The sequence below is a fragment of the Lactuca virosa genome, chromosome 1 (assembly GCF_052849685.1).
Source record: "Lactuca virosa cultivar CGN04683 chromosome 1, Lactuca_virosa_CGN04683_v6, whole genome shotgun sequence".
Taxonomy (NCBI): Eukaryota; Viridiplantae; Streptophyta; class Magnoliopsida; order Asterales; family Asteraceae; genus Lactuca; species Lactuca virosa.
This window is the reverse complement of record NC_136426.1, coordinates 65,066,059-65,087,656: the sequence shown is the minus strand read 5'-3', so window position 1 is coordinate 65,087,656 and position 21,598 is coordinate 65,066,059. Positions and strand designations below refer to the sequence as shown.

The window sequence follows — 21,598 nt, the reverse complement described above, 5'->3', positions numbered from 1 at the left end:
ATTTATATTATTATTAGTGCCTAAATACTTGAGGGACCATTTATATAGTTGACTTAAAAGGAAAATAAAAACTTCAAGATAAGCAGGAAGGGAGAAACTTTGCCATGATGAAAGATTGATGGAAAGAGAAAAAGGTTTTACTATTTAAGAAAGAAAAAAAATGAAGGGGCGGTGGAAAGAAAAGAATAAATTATATTTTTTGTCATTTAGTTTCATAATTTGTCCAACAAAAATAATTTTAGAGAAAAATATTTTTAAATTCCATGTAAATGCTACAGGAAAAGAATAAATTATATTTTTTGTCTTTTAGTTTCATAATTTGTCCAATAAAACTAATTTTAGAGAAAAATATTTTTAAATTCCATGTAAACTAGATGGGAATCATGTGCGCCCGTTGGCGCTGAGTCATTTTTTTTTTTTGTTCTTTCAGGTTGTATATGTGCTGCAGCATACCATTATATTGATGAAGATATATTTAACATACAAGAGATTTTTGGATAGGTCTTATATAGAAATTTAGGAATGGAAGTCAACATCATGTTTCAATTTGAAAGAAGAAGATATACTTTATGCAGTAATAACTACATCTGTCCCAAATCCTTTTAGTCTCAAATTCGCCAACTATATCTAAATAAATTAAAAAAAAACCGCGTTATTTAAAAAAGAATTTAATGCTGGATTGAATTATGAAATTATAAAAGATACATTCACTAGATTTTGTGCTTCTCGTCACTGATCCATAGAATTGCTTGAAGAAAGAATGCTTCAAATTTGATCATTAATTAATTAGGAGACAAAATTGCAAAAATGGTCCCTGTGGTTGGCAAATTTATGTGCTTTCGGTCCAAAATGAAATGTTGGTGCACCACCGGTCCAAATTTGGATATCTTGTGTAGTTTTGGTCCTTATGGTTATCATTTTTTGTGGTTTTGGTCCATACTCTACCTAAAATGACGATTATGCCCTTAACCGATTGTTTTTTTAATTTAGTTCCTATTATTTTAATTAAAAAAACCAAAAAACCCACCCCACCTCTCTTAAGTAACACCCCACCCCCACCCTCTCTCTCTCACTCTCTCTCTAATGTTGTTAAAGACCCATCACTGGCCTTCAACCCACTGCCTCCACCATCGTCGACCATTGCTACCTCAAAAACTTCAATCAACCATCGTCACCACATCTTCCTTCCTCAATAGATTCGCATCCATAAAAATCCATATCATATCAGGTGTTTGTGGTGGGACATGATTGGGGCACAACTGTCGCTCGGCATCTAGTCTTTTCCGGCCGGATAGAGTCAAGGGAATCATTTCTCTTGGTATTCCATTGTTTTCTAGATCCCCAAGCATGTAGAGTGCAGTCTGATTTTTTGTGCATCTTATTGGTTTCACAACATAAACAATGAAAGATCAAACCCATTTTGTAATCAACGAGAAAGGGAGTGGCAGAAAGCCGCCCTTGTTTATCTATTCGAGCCACCATAATCAGTCGTCATCTCCATCACCGTTATCATAACACCACCACCTGTTAAATCTGCATCACAGAAAAAAATCCCACCTACCCTACCCTAATTGTCGGAGAAGACAACCGGTTAACATCTTCTCCCCAAATCAAACTGAAATTCGATACTAGACCACATCACACCAAATCAAGAACAAACCTGGAACCTGCAACAAATATCAAAACCTGAGAATCTTTTTTCAGGTAAAAAACTTAGCCCGCTCTAAATCCAAAATCGAAAATAATCAGCCCCCGTCGAGAAGGCGTGACAAACGCAGGTGGTTGGGGAGATTGTCGACAATGGTTTTCTAGTTCACTGGTGGTGAAAAACGTTGGAGCTTCTAGAGCTCTTTCTCAGCTGGTGATGGGAGGGAAGAGAGATAGCTCCAACGAGATATGGGTTTCAGGTCTGAGAAAGAGAGGCATCTGGTGGGGGATAACGGTGGAGAAGATGGAGATGGTCGGAGAAGGATGGTGATGGGGGTGAACGTTGATGGCAGGAGGAGGTCAGGTGGAGGTGTTCTTGATGGTATGTGTTTGTGTGTGTTTTAAAGAAGTAGCAACAGACGAAGGGGGGAGAGAGAGCGAGCGAGCGAGAGAGAGGGCCCTTCTTTTAGAGTAAATTATCTTTTTTATATATAATAAATAATAAATGAACTAAAAGAAAAGGAAAACGGAAAGGAAAACGGAATTCAGGAGGGGTATAATAGTCTTTTCAGGTGTAAAGGGACCAAAATCACTAAAAAGATCCAATTTTGGACCAATGGTGCACCAACATTTCATTCTGGACCAAAAGCACATAAATTTGCCAACCACAGGGACCATTTTTGCAATTTTGTCTAATTAGGATAACATAATTAATAAAGATTTGAAGAACAAATTAAATTGGGGGAAAAAGATAATTAATTAATGGTGAAGCTGAAACAATATGATAATAACTTACCAGCCAACCTAAAAGAGCTGATCGTTTGCCAAAACCCAAGAACCGGTTCCTGATGATATCATGATTTCTAACATCTATTATTGTCGGTTCTTGAACTGCATGAAATTCTTCAGATTTGATATCCATAAAATGAAATGGAAGTATAAAAATTAGAGAGATCATGAAATCGATAGTAGCTATATTGTGATCGATATAACTTTAATCACCTTGTGTAGTGTTGAGATTTTCTTCTCTGATAGATGTTTCCCACTGCTTCCATTGGCGTATCTATATATTAATACGTTATTAAAAAAAATACACTACTCAATCAAGTGAAAGAAAACAGTTTCCAGGAGATCATAAAATTTACTAACCTTAAACCTTCCAAATACAACAGTGAGAACAGAAAATGTCACATGTACAACTGCTACTATGAAAATAAAGATGTGTAGATGATGCAGGACCTTGCCTGATAACAATGGCACCTTATTCTGTACTTGGAGAATGAATAGTGTGAATATTTGTACTATTTATTGGATAAATCAAGTTTTTCATTGTTGTACAAAAGCTAGATTGATTTGATTACCCTCTCATCACAGTAACGTACTGAAGTTTCTTTATCTCCGAGCAATTGGCGAATAGTAGATGAATTTTTTTTACTTGGGATCAATCATCTTTTCTTTTGCTTTCAACGGGCAAGGAAGAAAGTGTTCCATGGTCGTCTTGTTCACACAGATGTTAACAATCCTATCTTGACAAACAGACAATTCATAATAGTAGTGAAATAAACCTTAACAGCATCAACTCTGCACCAAAAAGCAATAAAACTAATCAACAACTGGTGCACCAAAAAATACTAATAATGAAAAAGTTAAAAAGTTACCAACCTGATCGCCCATCTGTACAAGATCTAATTAGATTAATATGAGGTTTCTGACGTCCCGTCTTCACCCTCGTTTAAAACCATTGCCGTTTTCATCCATTTTCTTGTAGTTTTCGTGACTACAAAATATTAAATCAAATAATAATAAATTAATTAATGTCAAAAACCGGTAACCAAAGGTTAAGGTTAAGAAAGCATACTATTCTCTGTCTGATCTCAAGACGGAGCTTTACTGAATTTGGCATGTCATATTCACCGTTCTCAAGGTGTCGTTCGTCTGGCCTAAGTATATGTTCATATCAAGATTTATTTATAATCAACAAAAAAATATGAATATCAATCATTTGTCTTTACGTTCCTTATACTTCTAGCTTTCTTTTGTTATAAAGTAAGCATCTTTATGTGTTATTCTTGTTTGCATAAAGAGCGGAAGTCATGATCTTCTTATTGAGTTACAGTTAAAAATTTACAGTTTCTCATTTCATATGGTACATTGCTATTTTACACGTTTTGCTAAAATGAGATTTATAAAAGAGCAGTTTCGTCATTGCTCATCAACATCTCCAAAAAGATAAAGATCTTTTATATGTTGAAAAGTAAGATTAAGATTTTCAACACTAACCCCGACATTGATGGTTTAAACAAAACATTAGATTGGTAACCCATATGCATAATCTACACACACATACACACACAAAAAAAACATTCAGCTAATTATAACGACAACTGTAACTTACCATAGCCAAATCTTTGAGCGGGTAATTGCAGTTGTGGATAATACCAGATTAGATGGTTTTGGTTGCCTAAAAAAAGCCCATGATGGTAACTGACATCATTGCAGGTTGAAAAGAACACCAAAATCTGAAAATCACAAAAGGATTGTTTTCTATAAATAGGGGTAAAATGGGCATTGACTTTCTTAAACTGTAAACATGAAAACTATATGTAGTTATGATAAAAAGATGAAAACTACATTCGGTTAACGTTTATAGAAGTAGGGGTAAAATGGGCATTAATGGATTAATTTTTTTTTGTTTAACATTAAGGTTGATGTTTAAATGCAATTGACTTTCTTAAATTGTAATTAATTTTTGATTTAGTTAAAAAGGCACAGAAAGAACCGAACCTGTCGTAGAAGGAGTTAGGCAAGGACAGAACCGACTGAACAGACATCAATTGTGGCTGTGTATTCAGTTGCCCCGAATACAAGTTCAGGTGCACAGTAATATTATGAACATATATACAATATATACAAAGATAAGTTGCATATAAATGACAAATGTGAAATTTTTCTATCTCTTTCTTGTGTTAAAATAAAAGATATTAGTCTAGGAAGCCTTATAACGAATATTAGAAATAAATGGGGAAAATGCATACCTAAAACAACAGATTCAACCGACGGTTGTTGCTCCACCAACGATTGTTGCTCCAACTACAGAAAATAACAATGTATGTTCACTAAAATATATAGCATCCTACTTCCACTGCTAAAATTGGTTAGCTATTTTAAAGTATAATGAGAACAACTTACCTATTTTACCCTTTTGCAGACTTTTTTTTCGTCTGATTGCATTTCATTTCTAAGTCAATTAAGACATTTGTTTAAATAATTATCATAACTTTTTTGTTTAATCCTTACACTCTGTGTGCTTCCTTTTGTTTCTTGCTTGCTTTAATTCGCTTATGTGTAAGACAGCATAACCAAAAAGTTAGATGAAATGATGAAAAAAGATTATACTTTTGTCTGGTACAATCCACCAAAAAAATGTAAGATTTCAACAAAAATAAACAACACCATTATAAATAAAAAAAATTACCCTTCTTTTGCTCTACCAATACCCATATCACATGGACTTGGATGTTTGTCTGCTTGGAATATCTACAATGCCCTGTGTAGTGTTGACTCCACTGTAAGGAATTTGTTTCTGCATTCCAAATGCAAAAATTATATAGGCAGAACCATGAGATTTTACTATGAAGAAATGAAAAGTTATTCACAAAGTCAATATTAACCTTGTAGTCTTGTACAATTCCATTGGAAAATCACAAAATGAAAGTCAAACGAAATTTAACGCAACACATAAAATCCAATCTGCAAGAAAATATTTCAAAGATGGAAGTTTAAGTTAGAAACTGATTAGTTGGGTAGTGAATCAAGCCCTAAAATAAGCAGATGCAACAGATATCATTAACAAAATTAAACAAAATAAACAATCAAATTTCAATGAAACCTAAAACTGTGTCTTTCAATTCACTAAACCAACCTAATATTGAAACAAAACTCTTCCTCGTCCCTTTCAATTCTTTGAAACCTGCAAAAGAAACAAATACAAAAAGAATTTTATACCAGATATATTAAATTCCAAAAAAGCAGAACACAATCTGTTGAAAGGGGGAGTGTTAGGGTTCAAGCAATTCACTAAGGGCGCTGATGATGAGAACGTTTAAATAAGAAACAAAAAGAAAAAAAAGGATGGAGTAGAAGGCGGACGATTCCTCTAACCTGGGCAATGGTCGTCGACAATCGGAAGACGAGAAATGGTCTGATGGTTGTGGTGACTGTTTCGGCGAGTAAGAAGCAGAGAAGTCACAACACGGAGTTCGGTGTTCTTCGGTAGGCAGAAAAGATGAAAATTCGGAGGCGGTGTCGTCTACGGTTCAACTGGTTTGATGTTGGCTGACGACGGCCAATAGGAGACGCGGTGAACTGAACGGCGGTGGCGATTGTGTTCGATTGAAGGGGCGGCTCTAAGCGTTAATCGAATGGAGACAACGAACACTGTCGTTGGTTCTAGGCGTTGCAAAGAATCAATCCATTTCTCAAGCAAGAAATAAACTTTTTCTAGTGATGACTGCTTTGATATATGAGAATAAAAGGCGGTGGAGTATTGTGGAGTATTGTGGTGTTAAAAGTATTGTGGTGTTAAAATGAGAATAAAAGGCGGTATTGTGGTGTTAAAAGTATTGTGGTGTTAAAATGAGAATAAAAGGCGGTGGAGTCAAAGGCGGTGGAGAGGAAGTGCTAAGATGCGAAAGTAGTAAAAGCATTATGGGGTTAAAATGAGAATAAAAAGTTAAGTGGCAAAAGATGAAAGAGAAAAAAAGTTACTGTTCCTCAACTTTTTAAGAATTAATAGTATATACAATGCTATAGGAAAAGAATAAATTATATTTTTTGTCTTTTAGTTTCATAATTTGTCAAATAAAAATAATTTTAGAGAAAAGTATTTTTAAATTCCATGTAAATGGTACGTAACATGTATGGATGTAAATGGTAAGATGGTAATATGTTAGGGGTGAGCATAATAACCGAAAAACCGAACCAAAACCAAATTAACCGATATAACCGAACCATTTTAAAAACCATTGGTTCGGTTTCTACTTTTTGTTAACCGATAACTAACGGTTCGGTTATGGTTTTACAGGTTAACCGAACCACTAACTTTATATTTTAAAATATAAAAATTATAGTTTATATATAAAATAATGTAGTCAAACTTATTTAAGACTCATTAAAATTTTAAAATATAATTCATTAATCCTCACTTATCAGGAGACAAACGTGTAATGAAACCATCAAAGGTTGATCACACAGACACACATAATCTTTCAATCATGCATTGAGTTAGATTATTAATTATTGTTGTAATTCCTAATAGGATAATTCTACAATTTGTAAACATTATTGACAATTAGTTTAATCTTCATAATCCTAATCGGAGACTTCTCACACCGTTAATCCTAATCAAATATTGTTTTGACTTTATAGTACTATTCGAAGGATTTTTTGACTTTATAATCAAGACTTCTAGGTAACTTTAGTTTTTAGTTCTTCTTGACTTTGTGATATATTAAGAATGTATTTTTTTTGAATTTTTTGGTTTTTTTATTTACTGTTTTTGACTTAATCACATTGAATATATATGAGTTATTGGCTTTTTTTTTAATCCAGATAACACATAATATGAATGTTTGACTATTTTATTTTATAGTTTTTTTTTAATCGCATCGAACGTGTATGAATTTTTGGCTTTATTTTAATGTTAATATCAATTATCAATATATGAAATTATTAATGTTAATTATTTTAATGTTTTATATTTTTATTGAATATTTTTTATTTTGAATGTGATTATGTGTTATCTCACTCTAAGTATCAAATGTACACATTTTATTCTATTACTATAAGTTAGGTCACAAACATTGGCGTTGAAGAATTTTTTGTATTCTCTTTTCATTCTTATGCCAATATACTTTCGCCATTTATATTATTTTGAACATTATGGTTAACCAATTTTAACTATTAACCAAAACCATTAACCATAACCAATATTAACCAATGTACCCAATGACTACCAAAATGAATTAACCAATCATGATGGTTATGGTTCGGTTTTGACCAATAACCGAACCAAAACGCCCCATACACACCCCTATAATATGTTGAGCATGTTATAGTGGCTAAAACATGATAAATTTGAAAGTTAAAATAATTAATCAGCACGATTAAAACTCAATGCTAAAGAGGACGAGTATTAGGTGTTGTTTGTTTTTTCTGAGGCAAAATGTCTGCAGTCTGCGGACCACATCTGTAGACCTCTGCAGTAGAAGAGGCGGACCAAACGCCTGCAGTCTGAAAAAAGAAGACTGTTTGTTTTTTAACATCTGCGGGCTACTAAAATAAACTGAAATCTAAATAAACTGATTTTTTTAAACTTCAAAGTGATTTTTTAATATTTTTATGACTTTGTTATAAATAATTAACGAATCTCGATCAACTTTTATGCATTATTGTATAAAAAATAAAAATAAAAATGGTATGAATTAACGTATATATTTGATAAAAACCAACAACTTTGGTTGCAAAGTTATAACTAAACATTACAATTAGTGATCGAAGAATTTGATACATAAATAGATGGAAATAAACTTCGATTTTTTCAATTATATCCATTAAAAACGTACCATAAATATTTTCTCGAGAAATTGACGATACTGTATTAAATAATGTTTTACAAAATTTGGCCAAAAAATATAAGAATATATTATGATTTTTTTCCATATTTATATAAACAACTTCAACGACTATTATATTGTAATAAATCTTTATTTATAAATTTGTCAAAAATATCATGTTTGTATCGTTGAACGTTTTTTTTATGTTTTGTAATTTTTTTTTCAAATTGTTTATCATTAATAAAGTTGGAAAAAATATAAATTAAAAAAAAACTTAAAAAAGAAGATATATATATATGTTTTTTTAGGCTAGAAGATGTCTGAAGATGTTAGAAGACTTTGGCCCACATCTGCGCCAAGAAGAAGGCGCGCAGACATTTTTAGGTCTGCAGTCTTCAAAAAAACAAACAGTCTGCGAAGACTAATGTCTACGCGTGGTCTGCGCGGCGCAAACAGAAGAGGCCACGCAGATCTGCAGACAAAAAATAAACACTACCTTAGACTTTTATGATAAAAAAACAAATACTTTTTAAGAAAAAAAGAAAAAATAAAGTTTTGTTTTATAGTAGGAAACTATTAACTATTAACTTTTACTTTTAGATAAACTTTTATTTTCTTATCTACAAAGATACTTCACATAGCTTTTATCAAATAGTTTTTTTGAACTTTTAGTTTTTTGATATTTTAGGTTTTTACTAATTGCTTTTGCCGTACTCTTTCCCACGCTTCATTTCATACAAAATCGTTAAATGCGTTTCAAATTCACATAGCAATAAAACTACATATAAAAATCGGCAAGTTTACAAAAACCTCACAACATCTACAATACAACATGACCCAAAAAAAACATGAAACCACACCTACACATCATCCTGTTCATTCCACCTCAACCTCCTTCCTCGTTCCCACATCTCCATTGCCACCGGAAGTCATCTCAGCCTCCGCCACCACCGGCGGCAACTGCTCGTACGCCACCGTCCGCCTTGGCAAAACCCTAAACTTTCCAAAATCAAGAACCTCCACAAGCCTCTCATAACTAAACTACTGTTGAACATGTACTATAACCGCAAGAAGAATTGCAATGACAGGAATCCTAATATCCCCGAACTTTGAATAAAAATCAAGATGCGGATTCACAAACTCATAATCCTCAGAAAAATACGGGTTCGGGATCGGGGTCCGAATGTAATCATAAACATGAGGAAGAAGTCGAATCACAGTTAACCCGATAAAATACGATTTTCGTAACGGTTTGCAATTAATTTGCCAAATTAAGTTACCAATAACTTGTGGAAGCAAAAAGAAATCTTGAACCAAACCCACATACTCCTCAAATTCAGCAAGCCATTGTTGTAGGTTATGAACCACAAGCACACATACAAACCCGAGCACATGAACCAGCCCGGTAACTATAAGAACCCATCGATCAGACGGCACACGGGTCGGTTCATTTGGGGCCCGCGTCTGTAACTGGATTCGGGCCCTCCAAACTTTCTGGTAAAGCCGCAATGTTAGCGAGAATGAAACCAGTACAAGAATCTTGACCGTGTAATCGATGACCCGAACCATTTGACTTTTTTCAAGAACCGAAGACTTTTCGTAAGATTCCGTTTTTTCTAGAAGCGCTTCGGCCCCCATAACTAAGGGAATCCCGTATCCAACCGCTTGGACCGATAACATCACGAGTGAAACAAACGGGATCGCATTCGCATTCTCTTTGATGTAAAACAATCCGGTTAAAATAAAACCGATTGCAACCGAAAGTGTAAGAAGTTGTAAAATTCCCTCTACACCTCTTCTAGAAAGAATATCTTCCCGTTGAGCCCGATACATAATCGGAACTGTTTGAAGGTTGACCGGTTTGAAAAACAATGGGTCAAACTCGTTTCGTTGACTCGAAATTGAAATCCTAGCCGTTCGATTAACCATCCAACGGGTCGCAGTAGGCGGGTACGATATCACAACTTCAATCAAACAATCCAACCCGTTTTCAAGATCCATACTCTCGTATAAAACATTCCATGAGGCCCGTACGTCCCGACACCCAACTAAATACATTTTCCCAACAACCGGATAATACAACCCTTCGACCAAAAGATCCGAAACATTCCCATATTGCCCTTCGAAGAGCGAAAGTTGACCCGATACATTCAATAGGAGCTGTCGTTCGGTGTATGTCGGTTTAGTGTGATACAGTGTGTCTTCTTCTGTAATTGAATCGTTTTGTAGAGACTAGTAATGACCGAATAACGGGCCAAGTGAGAGAGTCTCAAATTGCACATCGGTTCTTGAAAAACGATTAGGTCCGGAATCAGGGACCGCAGGGTGGTGACGTGTAAGATCTTCGGATAAAAGTGACAAACCAACGAGATAGAAATCGGCATCTTCGACTTTCGAGAACGTTAAAAATGACTTTTTAATCACGGTTTAGAAGCTGAAAGGCTCGTGTTTTTCGAGAATTGTTCCTGCTAAATCGATCTTGGAATACATATAATACGGATGAGATTCCGTGTACTGATCGTATAATTCAGAAGGGCGTACAAGTTTCTCAAACGTTAACGGAAAAAAAGATGAATTCCCATCTTTTAAACTAGAAATTGTCCCGAGAATTATGCTTCTTTGTTTAATGGAAAACAAGAGCGGAATGTATAAACAGATATGGGAATCGCACCCGATTCCGATTCCATCTTTATCGACAATTCCAAGGCAACCAATCATACAAAGCTGCCCGCTTGATGATTCCCACATCCCTTCAGCCGAAAGTGTCATATTATTCAACCCGGTTCGCTGACCCGCATTGTAATGATCCTCAAATGGAGAAACAACCCGAATAACCGCTTCAACCTTCGTAAATTTACTCTTTTGACCCTTTGAAGGCGATTCTTCACATCGAACGTCTTGAAGACTAAGGTGCTGTTTGTTTTTTCTGTGGCAAAATGTTTGCAGTCTGCGGACCACTTCTATAGACCTCTGCAGCAGAAGAGGTGGACCAAACGTCTGCGGTCTGAAAAAAGAAGAATGTTTGTTTTTTAACATCTCCAAGCTACTTCGTCTATTCTATCGTATTTGAAGGTCATAGGGGGTTCTTTTGTAGATCTTAGATCCCCAAACCCATTAGGATCAATACCAATCGCTGCGTTCACTAACCTAATGCAGAGAATCAAGATAAACCCTAACATGAAAACACTCTTCATGGAAGGAATTTGAACAAGTCAACGTTTTTCAAGATTTTTTTGATACCCGTTTGCGGATTCTTAATCAAGAACAGGACATAGGACTGGGGATTGAAGAGATCGCAAAATTAACTCAAAATAAGTAATAAATTTGGGGGCAAAAGACTAGAGTTCAGTGGGTATCGATTCAGTCACCTGAAAGCTAACCTGGAACCACTGCGAAGTATCTGTTGGAAGATCGAGTTTAATGATTGACTGGATCTTTGAGTTCTTTTTACTTCTGATTGTACGAGATCTGTGGGTTGATTTGGAAGAAGAGGTAGGCGAAAGAAGAAGGAAAAGTGCAGTTGAAGTCAACTCAAAACTGAAAATGGTAGGAAGTGATTGTCTAACGATTTTTATTTTTCCTTTGGAGTAATATTGATCGTCAAATTTAGTGAAATTCTATCAAAAACATATATATATATATATATATATATATATATATATATATATATATATATATATATATATATATATATATATATATAAATTTAATATCCTTAGAGTTTACTCTATAACGTGATTTAGGTTTAAAATAGATAAAATTGCAAAAATGGTCCCTGTGGTTTGTCAATTTCTGTGGATAAGGTCCAAAAAAAAGCTTATTGGCAAAAAAGATCCCTAATTGATGGTTTTGTTGTAGTTTTGGTCCCTACCTCGTTAAGTTTAACAGCATGGTTGTTAACTTTTGGCAAATGACGGATTTACCCATGGGACTATTTCTGCAGTTTTATCTTTTTACCAAACTACAAGGACCAATTATGCAATTTTTCTTTTTTATTTTATTTAATTATTAAATAATTGAATTATTTTTTTCCTTTTAACTTTTTTATTATTGTATTATTTTTTATTGGATTATTATATATTAATAAATACTATTTTTAATATATTATATTTATATATTAATAAATATTACTTTTTTATTATTAATTTTTTTTAATTAATTTTTTTTGAATTTCTTCTTTAATGCATTAATTCTTTTTTGTTGGATTATTATATATTAATAAATATTATTTTTAACATATAATATTTATCTTAGTAAGTGTTACTTTATTGGATTATTAAATTCATTTAATTAGTTTTTTTAATTTTTTTATTTCGTTAATTCTTTTGATTGAATTGTTATATATTAAAAAATATTATTTTTAATATAATTCATTTATATATTAATAAATATTACTTTTTTTATTATTAATTTTTTTAATTAATTTTTTAATTTCTTTTTATTGCATTAATTTTTTTATTGGATTATTATATATTAACAAATATTATTTTTAGCATATAATATTTATCTATTAGTAAGTGTTACTTTATTGGATTATTAAATTTATTCATTAATTTTTTTAATTTTTTTATTGCATTAGTTCTTTTTATTGGATTATTAGTTTAAATTTATTATTTTTATTTATAATAAATAATATTTTTTAATTGTTTTTATTTATTTATTTGTTTTTTAAATTTCTTTCTTTATTGTTTCAAATAAAAATACCAAAAAATCTCACCCACCCCACATTCTCTAATTTATTTTAAATATTTGGAAGATAACATATTTTGGACAACACCACCACCACCACTCAGTCACAACAAACCACTATCGGGTCGTCTCCAACCCTGTTACTATATATATAAATATATAAGTTGAGTAATTATTTACGAAGTGAGATTATCGTGTGTATTTTAGTTTTTTTGTATTCACATATATCAAAATTTGTTATATATTTCGATAAACTTATGATTTTAACGTATGATTTTGACATATATAATTTCCCTAAAAATATTTCTATATGAATTACCAAATCTGAGTATTCATTACTAGGAGGTCGGCCAAACGAGTACCGAATAACGAGTTCTACAACTTTTTCACCACCTGTAGTGGATATGGTGGTTTGAAAACCCTCGATCTAACAATATCGTCATCGATGGTGGTATCTGTAATGAATGGTCGGCTGGAGGAAGTATGTTTTCTGGGGTTTATTTCACATTGTATGGGTAGTCAACTGGTGTAGTTTTCGTCGAGAATGACCGACTGTAGTTGATGATCGATGATTTCCAGCGAGATGATACGACGACGCAAGATGGTAAAATGCAACGAATGGAGGAGCTGACCCGGAGTGTTTGATATTTTTATTTAAAACAATAAAGAAAGAAATTAAAACAAAATAAAAACAATTAAATAAATATTATTTATTATAAATAAAAATAATAAATTTAAATTAATAATCCAATAAAAAGAACTAATGCAATAAAAAAATTTAAAAAATAATTAAATGAAATTAATAATCCAATAAATTAACACTTACTAATAGATAAATATTATATGCTAAAAATAATATTTGTTAATATATAATAATCCAATAAAAAATAATTAATACAGTAAAGAAGAAATTAAAAAAATAATAATAAAAGTAATATTTATTAATATATAAATATAATATATTAAAAATAATATTTATTAATATATAATAATCCAATCAAAAGAATTAACGAAATAAAAAAATTAAAAAAAATTAATTAAATGAATTTAATAATCCAAAAAAGTAACACTTACTAATAGATAAATACTATATGTTAAAAATAATATTTATTAATATATAATAATCCAATAAAAAATAATTAATGCAATAAAAGAAATTCAAAAAAAAATAATTAAAAAAATTAATAATAAAAAAGTAATATTTATTAATATATAAATATAATATATTAAAAATAATATTTATTAATATATAATAAACCAATAAAAAAAATAATACAATAAGAAAAAAGTTAAAAAGAAAAAAGTAATTAAAATAATTAATATATAATAAATCAATGAAATGAAAAAGAAAAATTGCATAATTGGTCCTTGTAGTTTGGTAAAAAGATAAAACTGCAGAAATGGTCCCAGGGGTAAATCTATCATTTGCCAAAAGTTAACAGCCATGCTGTTAAACTTAACGAGGTTGGGACCAAAACCGCAACAAAACCATCAAATAGGGACCTTTTTTGCTAATAAACTTTTTTTTGGACCTTACCCATATAAATTGACAAACCACAGGGACCATTTTTGCAAATTTGTCATTAAAATATAAGGGTAACTTCATATATACTTTTATTATGATTCAAAATTTTTTGTCTGATCTAAAATTTAAATGTTATATATATTTTATTAGCTTTTTAAATATTTTATATGTCAAATTTTATTTTTTAAATGTTTTCTAATCAATTTTTATATTTTTAAGATATTATAATTTATAAAAGAAAGCAAATTGAGCAAATTGTCCTTAAATATCAAAACTCTTTTGACATAAAATGGATAGACCATATTGCCCCTCAGTAGCCTGACACCCGTCTTTAATGATCAGGAAACGCCTTTTGAAATTGGAACGAGAGCCACAGTCCAACGCTCAATCTTCGTCACCTTGGAGACTATGTTCAACAATGAAGAATCTCCTGGGGAAGAAAGGAATCGAAAGGGAGTCCCTAAAGGTAATGTCAAACATGGAAGGCGATTGCAAATTTTACCTTTTTGATTACTCAATTATGAGCATAACCCAACCGGTTGCCTTATCCGATGATGCAGAAACGGGAAGGCAAGGGTGCGTTTAGTTGCAGAAAAATGGGCCGTTTTCCGGAAAACTTTTCCAAGAAAAATGAGAATTTTGAAAACGCGTTTAGTTCGTCTATTTTTCTAAATTTTTGACGAAAAATGAAAATTTTCCGTTTTCTAAAATTACAAAGAAGTTGCAAATTTTTGGAAAACCAATAATCTTTGTTTTCCACATTTTTCTAATTCCAATTTTTTTCTAAAATATAAACACCCACTCCCACCCCATCCACCTCTACCTACCCTCACCTTAACACCCCCAACCCACCACACCCTTACCTACCTACACTCACTCCCAAGCAACCCCCCCCCCCCACACACACACACCCCCCCACACACACACATACACCCACAAACACACACACACCAACCCCCACAAACACACACACCCACACCCACACCCACCCCCAACCCCACAAACACACACACACACCAACCCCCACAAACACACACACACACCCACACACACCCTCACCCCCACAAACACACACACCCACCCCACCCCCACCCCCACAAACACACACACACACACACACACCAACTGTTAGTGGATCACATGTTACATTGTATTAGTTCCTTATATTTCTAGATAGCCCATTGTGTAAGCCGTGTATGTATTGGCCCAAGTGGCTTTGTATTTATACGTACGTTAATGTATATGTGTGTTATGGGAAAAACACGGTTTAGCATAAGCATAACACACATATACATTAACGTACGTATAAATACAAAGCCACTTGGGCCAATACATACAAGGCTTACACAATGGGCTATCTAGAAATATAAGGAACTAATACAATGTAACATGTGATCCACTAACACCAAACCCCACAAACACACACACACACACACCAACCCCCACAAACACACACACACACCCACAAACTCACACCTACCCCCACCCCCACCCACACCCCTATATACACACACACCCAACACCACTACCACAATCACCGACCTACCATCACCACCACCATCACCACCCCATCACCATCACCATCACCACCACAGCCACCCAGCTGCCACCACCGCCGCCGCCGCCACCCCGCTGCCACCACTGCCCCCCGCCGCTACCCCACCACCACCACCGTCCCCACGCCCACCCTACCACCGCTACCGTTTTCTAAAAATGAAAACCGATAGAAAAATACACATATAAGCACGTTTTCTAATTTTCTAAAACTGAAAATGAAAAATGAATAAGTTTAAACTAAACGCGTTTTCTAAATTTTCCAATGAAAACCGAAAACGGAAAGCGAAAACTGAAAAGGGAAAACGAAAAACGGAAAATGAAAACTGTTTTTCCGTAACTAAACGCAACGTAAAGTTCTTGGGAGATTTTCAAATAAAGAGTTTCAGGGAGTGAAAGATGTAAGGATTGAAGTTGCAGCTTGGCTTCACATGTTTGCTCTCTGACAGGCATTTAGGCAGGAAGAGGACAGTGGTTGATTAGTATGTTGTTCCTAAGATTTTGATGTGTGACAGGGAGTGAAAGATGGAGCCACAAGTCTGTAGCCTCATTATTAAATACATGGTGATGTACTACCCAAGTCAGGAACTGTGTGGAGTTCACAATAATGACAAAGAAAGAAAACGGTTCACTAGTGCTTCACTGGTTACTAGTTGTGAGGATTTGAAAGAATTCATGTGGTTGCATTTCTTTTTATTCTTATCATAACCTGTTTTGGTAATGCATGTGGGTTGCACTATCTTGAAGAAATATAAGAGTGTGGGTACGCATTGCTGAATTTGTGAAGCTGTTGGGCTATGGCGGAGGCCTGTACATGGGGGAATCTTCCAACAAATGGTTGTTATTATGGAACTATAGGTCTATAATAACACTTGTTGTTATTATGGTATTCACTGGTAAGGGTTTTTAATTTTTGTTATTATGGAGCCATGTGTGGCTTCGATTTTTGATTTTAAACAGGAATTCAAAGGAAGAGGAAGATATGTGCATTTTGACAAGACTCGTAAGGATGGAACTTCGATGATGTTTCATGGTCGGAACAAAGTCTACGCATGTAGTTTTGGGTTTAAAGCAGCAAACATAAAGGAGAAGGAAGTGATTCCGAACCCACTGGCACATCAACGTCATATCAGCTTTTATCTCTTCTCTCTTTCAACCTTCTCAACCCATAACATATTAAAATCTTATCTTTTTCAATCTATTCAACTCATTTAATTTTTAATTTTAAAATAAACAGTAACTAATTAAAATTAAACAAATTAATTCATAAAATATAAAATTAATTTATAAAAAGTAAATATTAGTTATATATATATATATATATATATATATATATATATATATATATATATATATATATAGGTTCATGTGATACGGCCTAATTTTGTGAGACCGTGAAACTACTTTTTTCTAATGAAATATTCTAATATTCTAGTGTTCACGAAAATTAAATATGTGTATTATTTTAATATTCTAAAACAATAATTTTAACATATTTTACATTGAAATATTCTAAAACATATAATGTTAGAATATATTGCATGTTCTAGTTTTACGAAGAATAGAATATTAGAATATTAGAATATATATATATATATATATATATATATATATATATATATATATATATATATATATATATATATATATATATGTATTAGTGTTGTAAAAATCGGCCTAGGCGGCCGATTAATCGGCGCCTAGGCGCTAGGCAGACTGCAACCGACCACGTTTATGTGTAATCGCTCAAATTAATCGAGGTAGGTCAACGTCGGTCAAACTCGGAGCTAATCGGGTCTAATCGGTGCTAATCGGATCTAGGCGGTTGACCCGATACATTCAACGAATTTTCAAAAAAAATTAGGGGCAAAATTGTCAAAACTGAAAACTTTTGCTAGGGTTCGTTTTTCACTTCTCATTCCATCGTCCCTGTGAAAACGTGTTTTGTGGTTTCTCAATTTTTCTCTCGACTCAAAGCTGAAAGCGGCACAGGTCAACGCCGGTCACCCTCGTCCTCACCATCACCTCTTAAAGTCGGACCCTGAAATTCGATCGCACCCTCCCGTTTCTCCTTCGTCTTCGTCGCTATTAGAGACTCCTTTCTCTACCGACAGCGACAACGGTCTTTATCATCTACACAGGTTAGTTCTTTAAACTCGATTTAAGCTGTAAAATTTTGATTTTTATCTATTAAACTCGATTTAAGTTGTTAATCAACGGATTTGTGAAGAACTGAAGGGCTCGTCCTCAACTGATTAACCTCTGTTAATCTCGAGTTATGCTTTCAAACATCGACTTTTGAAAGACCCTAACTTTCGTACTAAAGACATTGTCACACCAAAACATGCTACATGCATATTTATAAAACAATATCTTACGTTGATAAAGTGATTACAAAAGATTGGATACAAACCAACTATGTTTTAATATTTTACATAACTACCCACGATATTGTAATTTTATACAAACATAACCGAAATACAAAAGTAGTATTACAACTATTCTAAACCTTCCAACAGTATATGACTATACTGGTTACTTATCTCCTGCAAATTTGTTAAACATTGAGAGGGTAAGCGGTGACGCTTAGTGAGTTCAATAATAGATACAATATAACGTTATGTCATATATATACTTCAACATGGCAGAAGCAAAGAGGAACAAGGAACAACAAAGACATATGTGAATCATGAGACAAACTTTCCCTATCAATCAATGATTTGATTCAAAGATATACGATCAATGAGACATGACAATTTCTATACTTGATATACACCAATAAAGCTTCGGCCCAAATGGCACAGAAGACATACACTTTCTAATTTAAACATTTCGGTAGATTTCAGGCTTATAGCCCTGTCTAACCATCTGCCAATGTCATAGAATAGAAGTCATTCTCATACGGAGACATGCTCTACATGGCCAGAGGCTATGTACCAGTACCACTGTGAATCTAAGTCCTTTCACTGATCACATGGTCAAAGGTATAACTTTGCTATCATAAATAGCAGAAATAAAAATAACACGGAAAAATAAACCGAAATAATAACACTGAAAAGCACATAGCACATATAACACATAACATACAATTGTTCCTATATATTAAACTCACCGTGAAATAACTGGGGGTTAAATTAGTAATTTGGGCAGCACTTCGGCTCTAAATATGACTTCCTTCGTTGAAAACCGGGAGTTTTCTTGAAAACCGGGCCCTGCGAGGGTTGGACTTCGAAACCGAAAAGATAAATTTTTCGGGCTTCTTGGGAATCTCGGGGGGTGTTTCGGGTGTTGGAATCAATACCGGGGCTTCGGGGGAAGTGGAAGTAGAAGAAATATAAGTTTAGGGGTAAAAAGTGGCAAATTTCTAACATTTACCCGGGAGGTCTCGCACCCCTTATATAGGTGCGAGGTCCGGATCCGAAGCGAGGGGAAGAAGGCAGGTGGCTGCGAGGTTCCGAACAGCTGGCAGCAGGGCGAGGCTCGGAAGCGAGGGTCGGAACAGCTGCGAGCTTCGGATTGGTCGGATGACGCGACTACTTGCTTCGGATCGGGTCAGCATCCTCGGTCGAATCAGGAGGCTACACGCGGGTCGGGCACGAGGAAAGCATGCGAGATCACGTGACGACTTCGGACACCTGTGCGACACGCGTCGCTTCTTGGACGCGCCACGCAGCTGCTTCGGACACGTGGCCAACTCAGAACGAGGGTGACGTGGCTGGCACTATTCATGCGAATTTTCTCGAAAATTGTGCCCAATCTTGTAAAATCCATAACTTTCTCATACGGGCTCCGTTTTTGACGTTCTTTATATGCAAGCGTAGAGAAAATTATGCTCTACAACTTTCGTTTAGACTTCGTCGAAAAATTTTGACTTTATTTTTATATTATTATTTTTAACAGACCGGGACTGGTAAATCCGTTAAAAATTCATAACTTCTTCATCAGACGTCCGTTTTCGTCAGACTTTTTACCGTTGTACTGCTAATGACGAGACCTTCGATTCTCATTTAGGTTGTGTCGGCTAAAAATAACTCGATCTAAAATTCAAGTTTTTAGCTGTCTACTGCTAAGCTGAAACTTAGAAAAATCATAACTTCCTCATACGAAGTCAGATTTTGGCGTTCTTTTTATCAAAATTCTCGGTTTAACGAATACTACGACTTTCATTTAGATCACTAAGGCTAAAAAGTAGTTTATCAAAAACTCACTTTTTACGTCATTCGGCGTCGTGCCGGTTTTGTCGCGGATCTTCGATTGGTCATAACTTCTTTGTTATAACTCGGATTTCGATGAGGTTTTCGCCTAAATGCTTCTAATAAGATTCTCTACAACTTTCCATAATAAAATTTTACTTATTTCAAATTTTATATTTTCGCTAAATTTCACTATTTGGCATTTGATTGGAATCTCATAAGACTTCCAATACTTTCCGAGTGATTCTAAACATAGTTTTACTTCATTTCTAGTAAAAACTATCTGTTAGAACTCAACACTCGATATCACATAATATTATTTACTTTAAAACACGATTTCAAAACGTGTATGTTACAAATACCTCTTCCTTTTGAGGATTTTGTCCCCGAAATCATAACGATAAAAATGACTGGTAATATTTCGCTCTTATCTCATTCTTATTTTCCTAATTATATTTGGGCCTCGATGGTGTTTCCACTTGACGTGCACCAACTCCCATACATATGTACAAAGCATATCTTCTACCGTTTGAATTGTTCTCTCCGTCTGACCATCTCATTCTTTAATTCTTTGACTAAAATTTCGTCACTACACGAGACATGGTTCTCTGAACCAATCACCTCACTTCGCAGATCTATTTTAGTCGGACTCGATTCTTTACAACCATTAAGGTCTGAATGAAAATCATCTTCTTAGTCATCACCGAAACGAAGGTAATGACATACTCGAACAAAAACGGAATCGATTACTAGTTTCTTGGTAACCTTGTGACTTTCCCTGATCCAAGTGTGAGTCCTGTGCTTCCAGTAGTATAGGCCTCTACTACTATTCACACCTACTCATACTCATCCCAAGTATTGTCTCGCAGTTTCCAAGTCGCCATTCAAAATCACAAAGCAACTTATCACACATGAATGTGTTCAAACAAGTACTTACGACAATTTCTCCTAGACTCAATTAGGGATTTCACATTTCTATTAAATATATCTTAGATTTCCTATACTCGCCTTCTAAGATTCTTTTCATGCTTATGCTCGACTTAGTCTATCCTAATACTTTTTCATAGGTCGATAGAAATTTTACTTCCAGACCAAGGTCGGCAACAGACCTTAAACTTTCTCAAGTAATAGCAATATAAGTAAGCAACCTAAGGCATGCTATATTCATTTATCATTTAGCACATATTAGAATATGATGCATATCTCCTCTAATATTCTAGTGCTTGTCCATTTAGGTATTCAACCTAAAGTATACTAGATACACATCATATCATCATCCCTTAACAATCTATGTTTAAGTCTAGAAATTCTCAAAATTCCTAGTTCACCTAAACTAATTCTCTAAAAATTTTGAAGTAACTTAATATTTTAAAATA

At 33.9% G+C, this 21,598-nt stretch overlaps 1 long non-coding RNA gene and 1 pseudogene across 5 annotated transcripts; both read right to left on the bottom strand.

Annotated features, from left to right (window-relative positions):
* Positions 1-601: 601 nt before the first annotated feature.
* Positions 602-5,090, bottom strand: LOC145141570 (uncharacterized). 4 transcript variants are annotated; one of them, XR_013722874.1, is made up of 8 exons: positions 4,432-5,088; positions 4,043-4,166; positions 3,506-3,587; positions 3,310-3,424; positions 2,797-3,228; positions 2,650-2,710; positions 2,444-2,550; positions 602-763 (listed from the first exon to the last, which is right to left on the bottom strand). It is a non-coding gene; the product is annotated as an uncharacterized LOC145141570 (long non-coding RNA). The 4 variants fall into 4 exon arrangements; XR_013722983.1 differs by lacking the exon at positions 602-763 and having other exon boundaries at positions 2,202-2,550; positions 4,432-4,737; positions 4,837-5,090; XR_013722929.1 differs by lacking the exon at positions 602-763 and having other exon boundaries at positions 2,202-2,550; positions 2,797-2,913; positions 3,009-3,228; positions 4,432-5,087.
* A 3,932-nt stretch (positions 5,091-9,022) lies between these two features.
* Positions 9,023-16,482, bottom strand: LOC145114558 (uncharacterized; annotated as a pseudogene). Its single transcript, XR_013711076.1, has 4 exons — positions 16,303-16,482; positions 16,051-16,182; positions 11,642-11,878; positions 9,023-11,258 (listed from the first exon to the last, which is right to left on the bottom strand). The product of XR_013711076.1 is annotated as an uncharacterized LOC145114558 (transcript).
* Between the last annotated feature and the right edge of the window lie 5,116 nt (positions 16,483-21,598).